This window comes from Canis aureus, chromosome 21 (genome assembly GCF_053574225.1).
Source record: "Canis aureus isolate CA01 chromosome 21, VMU_Caureus_v.1.0, whole genome shotgun sequence".
NCBI lineage: Eukaryota > Metazoa > Chordata > Mammalia > Carnivora > Canidae > Canis > Canis aureus.
In genome coordinates, this window is record NC_135631.1 from 11,993,183 (window position 1) to 12,003,419 (window position 10,237).

Genomic DNA, 10,237 nt, shown 5'->3' on the forward strand with positions numbered 1-10,237 from the left:
CTTGGTTGGACCTTTTGTTAATCCTTTTCTCCTTTGAGGCTGCCTTTGACTTTTCTAAAAACTGAAATGCAAGCTTTGTTGAGATCTATCCAGGGTCCCACACTGCATATAGATTTCATGTCTCCTTAGTCTCCTCCAATCTGTGACAGCTCCTCATTATATCCTTGTCCTTCGTGATCTTGTCACTTTTGAAGAGGTCTAGTCAGCTCTTTTGTAGACTGTCCTTTGATGTGGAATAGTCTGATGTTTTCTCATAATTAGACTAAGGTTTTGAAGTTTCTGTGAGAAAACCACAGAAGTGATGTGTCCTCCTCAGGGTTCTATATCAGGTACCCTAAGGAATGCTGGTATGTTTTGTTTCTGAAGGTGTTAATCTTGACTACTTGGTTATGGTGGTATCTGTCAGGCTTTTCACTGTAAAGTGAAGAACTCCAGTTGTAATTGATATATATTTTTTTGGGATGGGGGATATTGTGAGTCTCCCTTGGCATTATTTGTAACAAGATTTTCCTTCTATGTGGATGTTGGGATGGGAGGTGGGGGAAGGCGGTGCATTTTGTTCGGTGTGTATCCCAAGACTAGATCAGAACTTGCCATGATTATGCTGCATAAAGTCAGAGCTAAAGAAACCTTTGCCGCTGTGAGAAAGAGCGGTGGCTCCATCCTGATACACCTAAAGGAAAATGTGATATAGCCTGTTTCCTTTGTGTATGGGGTTGGGGTGTATGTTAATTAAATGGAGTCCTTTTCATCCATGACTTCATTCAACAAATGTTTAGTAATAAAGGCTAACATTTTTCAATTGTCTGTAATTTGCCAGCCACTGTAATAGGCTCTGCCTCTATGATCTCAGTTCAATCTGGCAACACTTTGAAGTAGGTATTATTGCCAACTTCACAGGTAAGGATCCAGAGATTTGAGGAAGTAACTTACTCGAAGGAAAAGTGGGAGAACTGGGTCTCTAACCCAGTACTGTCTAACTGAGAAGTGTGCTATTTCCATGGCGTCAAGCTTGCTGCCCTACAACATGCCAACCACCATGATCCGGGCTGAGGATACAGAATGTAAGATCCATGTTTGAGAAGAGCTTATACCATATAGCACAGGAACCCTCTGGAAGGGACCCAGAAGGCCTGGGGAGGAACCTCCACTCTGGGGCATCATCCTTTTGTTCTGAGTGGCAATTGCTCTGCCTTGAGAATCACTGAGTTGGTTTTTCTCAGGTCTTTATTGAGACAGGGTGGATTTGCCAGGTGACCTTCAGCTACAAATAGTCAACTGGAGAAGGGAACTGATGTTGATGGTATGCTTGCTCTGCTTTTCATTGGCCATTATTCATCTCAGCCACCCTATGAAGTGGACATGTTATGTCCACTTAGCTTATGGGGAAACCAAGGCTCAAAAGGGGGAAATAAGCTGCCAATGTCACTAGCTACTGAGTGGCTGAACTGGAGTTTGATCCCAGATCCGACTGAGTGTATACCTGGTCTTCGGTACCCTTTGGTATTCCAGGGAATAGAGATTGTAGCATCCTCACCACTGATGGGACTGTGTGCCTATTGTCTTCTTGTTTGTAGAAGGGATGATCATGTTATGTTGTGTGTGATGGACCTGACAGCAGTTCATTTGTAGCAAGTATTGTGGGTTTTTTTTCCCTCCTCAAACCAAAAGATCTTTGTGCAGCTTTTGCTTTTTTTAAACACCTCCTCCCACAGTCCATCCATGTCAACAGAAGGAAATTGGAAAGCGATGATTCTGAATCATTCACGACATATAAAATGCTACCGTATAAACAAGCATGCTTCCCTAAGAGATATAGCATATGGCAAGTCAAGTCTCTCTGTTCCCTGGCTTTTGATGAGAGAGTTCAGTTCCTCCCATAGTCAATGCATCACAAATAGCATTTGATGCTGCTGCTAATAGTCTGTGGCCTTCATGTCACTGAGCATTTGCTGAACTGTCCAATGAAGGAGGGGATGGAAGAGGTCTGTCATTCTCCTGCCTCTTCCATTTTTGGCATCTCCCTAGCTCTAGATCATTGTTCTTTCTATTCCTTGTTGGTTTTGAAAATGCAAAAGCAAAGCAAAGCTGTACTCAGTGCTTAAAAAAGAAAAGGAAAACTGATTATTAGTAGGCCTGGAGATAGGACAGGGAGACCAGCCAACAATCTGGGTTATTACAATTACTCCATTTTGTCCCTACCATATATAACTGAGATTCATTGATTATCTTGACTCTGGTACTGTTGTTTAGAGGCAGTGAGAATGACCAAAAGTGAGATTAGCAGTGGCCCTGAAGAAGAGTGGGTATAAGGAATTGGAAGATGCTCTTGTTTGTTCCATCTTAGTATGGACTACCTCAGATCCTGAGGCAAGGATTCCAGTGTAAGTAATTCTTGGGAGTTATAGGAGCCAATGGTAGGGAATTAGGGAGAATGAGCTGGAAAGGATGAAAAAAAAAAAACCAATAAAACCTGTATTATCAAGGTAGCTGCTACTGTAGGGACAAGCGCTTAATAAGCCCACTGGTGAAGCCTAGGGAAATAGTGCTATAGAGCACATGTCAGAATTATCTGGTGTCCCCCCATTCCACTCAGCCAAGAACTGGGGTATTTATACTCCAGCTGCTTAGTGACAGTGATGGAGGGCTGCTCCCACGAGGTGTACTGGGCAAACTGGTGGTTTCTACAGCTTGGGAGGAAGTTCTCAGGCAAAGAGATGTAAATGCTGGCCATTGGAAGTCACTCAGCGTGCACCAGTGTGGTAAGGCAAGGCTGGTACAGATAGCATCTCTCATGTGCCCTTACAATAAAGCAAAACAAAACAAAATACCCACTCTGACCCCAGTGTCACCCGTATCCCTGTAGAGCACCACCAACTCACTCAATTTCTCATGCTCAAGACCTTGGAATTTTCCTTGACGCTTTTTCTTTTTGTTCTTGCCTCACACTCAAGCTATCTTCAAATCCCATGAACCCCATTTTCTTTTTTTTTTTTTTAAGATTTTATTTATTTATTCATGAGAGACAGAGAGAGAGGCAGAGACATAGGCAGAGGGAGAAGCAGGCTCCTCACAGGGAGCCTGTGACTCGATTCTGGAACCCCGGAATCACACCCTGAGCTAAAGACCAATGCTCAACCACTGAGCCACTCAGGCGTCCCAAACCCCATTTTCAAAACATGTCTTTAATCTTACTACTTCTCACCATCATTGCCATCATCTTTCAGTGGATATCCTAGCTCTACCACACGGTAGCCAGAGTAATATTATTAAACCTCAATCAGATCATGTTACTCCCCATCTCAAAAGCATCCAGTGGGCCCTTATCCTTAGAATAAACTCTCAAGTCCTTACCATCTCCTAACAGGCCCTGTGTGATCTGGCTCCTATTTACATCCCTGACTTCAGTTTCTACCCAATCTCCTCCTCGTTCACAAGTGCTCCAGCCACATGGGTTTTCTTGCTGCCTTCCTGCTTCTGGGCTCTTGCACTTGCTCTTTCAACAGAGAACACTGCTGTAGATATTCATGTCACTCATTTTGTTCAGGTTTTTGCCCAAATGTCACCTCTTTATAGGGAGGACTTCTTGTAATGCTTTATCTAGAAAAGAGCCTTTTGTCACTCTCTTTCCATAGTCTGTTCTATATCTTTTTCTCCACAGCAGTGATCATTATGACCTGGCTGATTGCAGTTTGTTTTTATTTGTTGCCTATTCCTCTGCACTAGAATGAAGTGCGCTTAATGGAAGGACTTTGATTCACTGAATCACCCCTAACTTCTAGAATAGCACTAACACATAGTAGGTATTCAATAAATACCTGTTGATGAGTGGATTAATAACTACTTGCTGGTCCTGCTGAGAGCAGCCATCGGTCAAGAACTTTCAGGACAGACAGCAGAATTGCAAACTTCAGTTTGATAACTGCCTGGCTGCAGCTCTTCCCAGAGCTGCTCCTCATGAGGAACACATACTCTTAGAATCAGTTGAAGGTCCTGGGCTACTTCCAATATGTTCTTTCTTGACATCCATTGCAAATTTCAACTTGTTCAGTTTTCTTTTTGTTTGCCTTTCTGAGAACAATAGTGGGGAAATCTAGGTAACCAGTGTGCTACAAGTCATACATGATGATGGAGACAAAGTGTAGTCTTGTTTTTTAATAAACTGGACTGTGAAGTTGGTCATTTCCCCTAGCGCTTGGCACACAGTAGGTGCACACTGCATGTTGAGCAAATTGACAGTATCATCTTTTTTGATGTCATTAAGCTTTCTTTGTGTACGACTTGTCCTGCTAAAGGTATTGCATTCCATGGCCCACACTCTTGAAGACACCAAAGAATGAGGGGATTTTCTCCATTACTCTTTCCTCCCCACCAACCCAGACAACCCTTAGCCTTATCCACACCTGTCCCTTCTCATACATACATACCATCCCATGGTCCTAAAAATAGTCAGGAGAGTCAGCTCTATCTTCTGTGTGTGGTTTAAAACCATTTTATTTATTCCATTATAAGAGTAATGCAACCTGATTTGTAGCAAATATATAAACTATTGAAAAGTAAAAGAGAAAAAGAAGAAAAAAACTCATGTGGCTCTACCACCTGGAGAGAACACTATTAATATGCTGGTGTATTTATTTCCAGTATTTTCTGTGTATATTTTCACATAATTTTAACAATTTTTAAATCTGTTTTTACTTAACATCGTAAGTAAATATTCTTAATATTGTTAGTATTCTTAATATCCAACACTTTGTAAATATTTTTTTTGTAGTTGTATGCTAGTACATTTCCGTCTTGTAGACCACTTAGCTTATTTCCTGTTTTCCAAAATTATAAGTAATGCCAGGATAAACCTCTTTTACCTGTATCTTTACTGGCATTGCTAAATATTTCTTTAGGATAGAATCCCAGAAATGGAATATCTAGTTCTAAAAGATACAAACTCTTAGTATACTTTGTGAGATTTTATTTTGATTTCTAAAACTGTTCGGATGTGACATCCATAGAAGAGCTCTAGAAAAGCTGATTGCCTCGAAGAATTTACTTCCAGTTTTGAAATGTTTCAGGCCCAGAGTGTTTTAGCATTCAGTTTAAATGAGCACAGAAATCTTCTGTAGCCCGTCTCCACTTTGGGCCTCTTCCCTCCCTAATAAAATGCAGCAATGGCATTATAAAAATCCTTCTTTGGTAAACAACATCTTTTTGTGTTCTTGAGGATTAAGTCGTTCTGGCAGGTACTGGGTTTATGCCTAGAATTATGTGTAGTATTTTTGCATGCCTATTTATGACGCCTTAAGGGTTTAGTTATGCTTTCTGTTTTCTTGCTGCCAAAAGGAAGACCAGATTTCATGGCAGTGAAACCTGCATTTACAAGTCAGAGTCCTGCCTGAAAGCCCAGAACTGAACCTTCACAGGCACTGCTCTTGGGAACATTATATGGATAAGGAGTTCTCTTTCTAAGACTGGGCCGGCCTCAAAAGGGCCTAGCCAAATTTAGACGGTTTACAAATGGAGGGAAACCATGAGATTCATAGAGGTGAGCTGTCACACATAACACAGTATCATAATACCCAGAAAATACAATATCCAGGAGAGTCAAGGTTGTAGAATGGTTTGGAAAGTTACAGTACACTCATATTACATAATCTCAGGCAACATTATTAAAAAGAATGAATCTGACATCTCTGTATTGACATGAAAAGTTGCCCATGCTATGTTGTTAATTCCAAGTAGCAAGTTGTATGATTTGATCCCATATTGTAAAAAAGGCAAAAATTGGGTTCAAGGGAGTCTTTAATATCTACAGGAACCAAAAGAAATATGTGTAAGGACACACATCAGACTGCCAGTAACTCTGGCTCACTCAGAAGTGTGGAATTGAGTTCGAGGGCAATGAGGAAAACTTTGCTTTATACAGTTCTATCGAGTACCATGCTACAAGGAGCATGTGTTACTTTTTTAACCTAAAAAAGGAGAAAAGCTAGTAAACAAGAGGCCTGGAGACAAGATTGGAATGAGGAAAGAGGCCGAGGAGCTAGTTCCTAGAGCTAGCCCTGTCCAGGGCTCGGGTCTCTCTCTCTGCATGGCTGGTGCATGCTCCACAGGAGGGCCCAACTTTCTAGAAGAGGAGGGCTGAGTTGGTATGTCCCTCCCCTGGCATCAGGAAAAGCTTCTAGAAAAAAATAATTAGAATGATCCAGACAGAGTCAGGAGTTGCTACCCTTCCTCTGAGGGCTTAAGAGAGGGTGATCAAGAGGGGAGAAAAGAACATCCTTTAAAAGCCCCAGAATGGAAAAGACGGACTGAGCCTTCGAAACAGAGGGCACTTCCTGGCCATCTATGAGGCCTGCTCTGGGCCTGGAGCTGGAGATGGTGCCTGAGGCTTTGATTGTCCTTCTCCCTGGGGAGCGAGCACTGAGGTGTGTCTTTTAAGAGTGATGGCTCAGAAGCTACATGGCTCTCAAACATGATTTATTTTATATCCTATTTGTGAATTAGGGTGTGTTTACAGTGAAAGGGTGATTTAGACGGTGACGGGTCTGCTGGATATATAAAGGGATAATTGAATCTCAGAGTCTATTAAAGGCTGTTGTCTTACATCTTGTGGGATGACATTTTATTACAGGGGCCCACTTGGCTCTTGCATTCAGTTTCTTCTCTTCCCTTCCTCCCTTTCTTCATTGTTTTTCAAAAATTAGATTTTCCCTTGCCCCACCAGAAGTCGCAAAATCGCCTCTGAGGAGAGTCAGGCTGTCTGAGAGGAGACCCCCCCCCCCCCGCCCACCCGGGAGAGGTGGCATTGGAAGGCTGTTCAGTGGGGGCTCTGGAATCGGCCACTAATCTTGAATCTAAGCCTCAGTTTCCATCTCTGTCAAGCAATAGCACTTACTTCTTACCTGCTATGATGACACCAGGTGGCGCCTAGCACAGTGCCCGGCACTCAAGGGGAGGGCCCATCAACTGTTCTAGTCGGAACTTTTGTCATTCCCAGTTCTGCCAGAGACTTGCTCTGTTTCCTCTGGCAGACCAGTTCATTTCCTGGGGCTCCCTTGTTTCTCCCCCAAGCAGTGAAACGCTTGACAGTTAATAGCTCCAGTGAAGGCCGCAAAACGCAACAAAAGCAGCTCAACAGCAGCGAAAATAATCAAAGCAACCCACCCCAGTTCCTCGGTAGAAGGATAATGTCGTTTCACTGGGGACGGCTCTCCCCAGTAAGTGGGGCTTTTCTCTCCACAAAGAGCTTGGAATCTGCTCCTCGGGGCTGTAAAACTGGCCTCGTTCCGTGGTCTGATCTGCCGGCGACCTATGTCCACACACTTCTGAAGCTGGCCAGGGGCCCTGGCACAGTCCCGCCACACAGGGCCCACCAAATCGAGAGCCCCTTTCTCTGGAGCAAATATCATCGCACTCATTGCCATCAAAAAAATGAGAGCATTCACAGTGGTACGGCATCCAGCTTCTCTCTGTGGCCTTTTGAAACAATTTTTTGTGACCAGAGAATGGCAGGAGACAAAGGTCTTTCTATCTGATCTGCTCAGCAGGCTGGCGTCGGATTGTGGGGGGCCTGTTTTCCTCTTTCCCTGGTGCCACACGGATGGTGATCACTGTGTTGTCTCTCTCTTTGAGCAGGACAAGGCAGGCAGGCAGGCAGAGGGATATATTTCAGCTGCCCTTGACTCTGTTTATAATCACAAACATGAAAGGAAGGGAAGGAGATTGAGTTTATAGGACTGCTTCTTTGTGTAGTCTAATTTATCTCTCTCAGGCAGCAGTGGGCTGAGCGGGTTTCCTTTTTGTTTCCGATGCGGGAAACTGAAATATGAATCTATGTTGATGACAAAATAAAGGAATTGAAAGAGGCATAAATCTTATCTTCTTGCAACCCTGGAAGATCAGCTTCTTGTGAAGAAGGGGATTATACTTCTGTAATTAACTGCTTTGCAGCTCCTGGTGGTGGCTCAGAGCTGAATAATAGCACCCAGCGAGGTTGGATGAAAGGCAGGTGGGCGGGAGCAGTGGCCGATTGTCAACCATGGTCCCAGTGCCCAGTGCTTAGAGAGCTGAGCCAGGAGACATTTGTCCCCGTCTATCAACATTTGCAGCAGAGAGAATAGAATTCCGGAAGAAACAGCTCACAGAGACCTATTCCTCTGTGGGCTGGTAGCTGCCAGGAGGGGCCTTGGAGGCCCAGGCCAGGTTTTACACTCCTTTGTGGTCCAGCCAGCGCTCAGTACCCCATTAGGTGCTTGTCGGAGGTGACTGGCCCTTGCCAGCAGTGAGATCTTGGGAAAGTGGTCTCATTTCACTGACCTTCAGTGTGACCATCCACAAAATGCAGGGGCTAGGGGTGGGGACTCTTGAAGAATTCTTGCAAGGGAGAAATTAAATCACGAGTGCAAACAAATTACTTACCATAGTGCCTGGCACATGGCGGGTGATCAATAAATGATAGCTATTATTATTGCATTGGGGAGTAAAAACCGATTGCAGACTCGTGGCCATTTTAAAGTCAGCATTTATGAGGCTTTACCATGCACAGGTACATACACACGGGAGTGTGTGAAAGCCTCACGACGTCTGAGGCTGAGTGTCCCGTAGGCAGTGTTCTTCCCTCTGCTTCACCGGTGACAAACAGCCTCAGAGTAGAACAGCGACCTGCTCCAGGTAGGCAGCACACGTGGAGACTGGAAGCGGGTCTTCTTTTCTCTGCCCCTCCCTACATCCCTCGCGTCTCAGAGCCAGGCTCACGCTCGTCCTGCTTCTCTCCTATGGTCCCTCCCACTCCAGACCTCACTACCCCAGGGTCAAGCCTCCAGCCCTCCCTTTGCTTCCTTTTTTCCTCTCTGCCACATGCTGGCATCACTGAGTCCCAGAGATTCTTCTCAGATGTTCCTAGAATTTCTCCCTTCTCAGTCCTGCTGCCACTCATGCTGGCCCAGACAAGCAGGCTTTCCTCCAAAGAGGGGCTCCTGCACGCTGTCTCAGGGCTGGGTTCTCTCTCCATTGCTCCACACCAGTGCCAGATGAGCCATCCCAGTCCCCACTTGGCCTGCCCTGCCCCACTGGGGAGCACAGCCACACCCCTCTGTGGGTCAGATCAGCAACATAATCCTTCCCCAGCATTTCTTCAGCTGATCCACCCAAACTTGTCTCTTCCTACTCCTGGTCAGAACCCCCTGTTCCAGCTGAGCCTGCCTCAGTATCCCTCAAGTGCCACCCCAAAGCTACTCTGAGGGCTCAGTGCATTCAATCCTTCATAAAGACACAAAGGTCTGACATAGGCTGCCCCATTCAATGCACAAGAAATGCTTGACAGAGCCATGGGGTGTAGACATCGTCTATTCTATCCTCTACTCCTCCCACCCCCACTCTACAGATGGAACAGCCTGCAGCCCTGAGGAGTTTCAAAACCAAGTCTCAAACCTAACTTCTAATTTAAGATTTGGTGCTCTTGCATCAGACCCAAAGAGCATGCCACCCTCAGTGATGGCGGGGTGGGGGGTAGGGGGTGGGGGGGCGGGAGGTGTGTTTAGTACTCATTCTACATGTGGGCCTGGGACTTGAGTAATTCACCAGAGGGATGGCCTGAAAGCTTGTTGAGGGAAAACAGCTGAGCTGGACACTGGGGCAGAGGTGTGGCGGTCAGTGACCTGGGTCTGAAGTACCACAAGATGGCACCCAGAGGCAAGGCGTTCTAGACAGAGGGAGCAGCATGGGGGTGGGGGGCGGGCCAGACAGCCTGCGGTGTCATGGGGAGCAGCATAGCTAGCAGCGAAGGGACCTTCAACAGACAGAGAAACCTGGATTCAAGTTCTGCCTCTACCCCCAGTCTGACCAACTCAGGATTTGGGGAACTTACCACCTTCCTGGATCTTAGTATTCTTTTATTTTTTTATTTTTATTTTTTAAAAAGATTTTATTTATTTATTCATGATAGACAGAGAAAGAGAGAGAGAGAGAGAAAGAGAGAGACCGACCGACAGAGACACAGACAGAAGGAGAAGCAGGCTCCATGCAGGGAGCCCAAGTGGGACTCGATCCCTGGTCTCCAGGATCACGCCCTGGGCTGAAGTGGTGCTAAACCACTGAGCCACTCAGGCTGCTCAGGGATCCTGGATCTTAGTATTCTTTTAAATGACATGGGCAGAACACCATGACTTGTTTCCTGGGGTAATTGTAAGGAAAAACCAAGAGTGAGGCACCAAATACAGGGCCTGGCGCACGGTAGGAGCTTGAC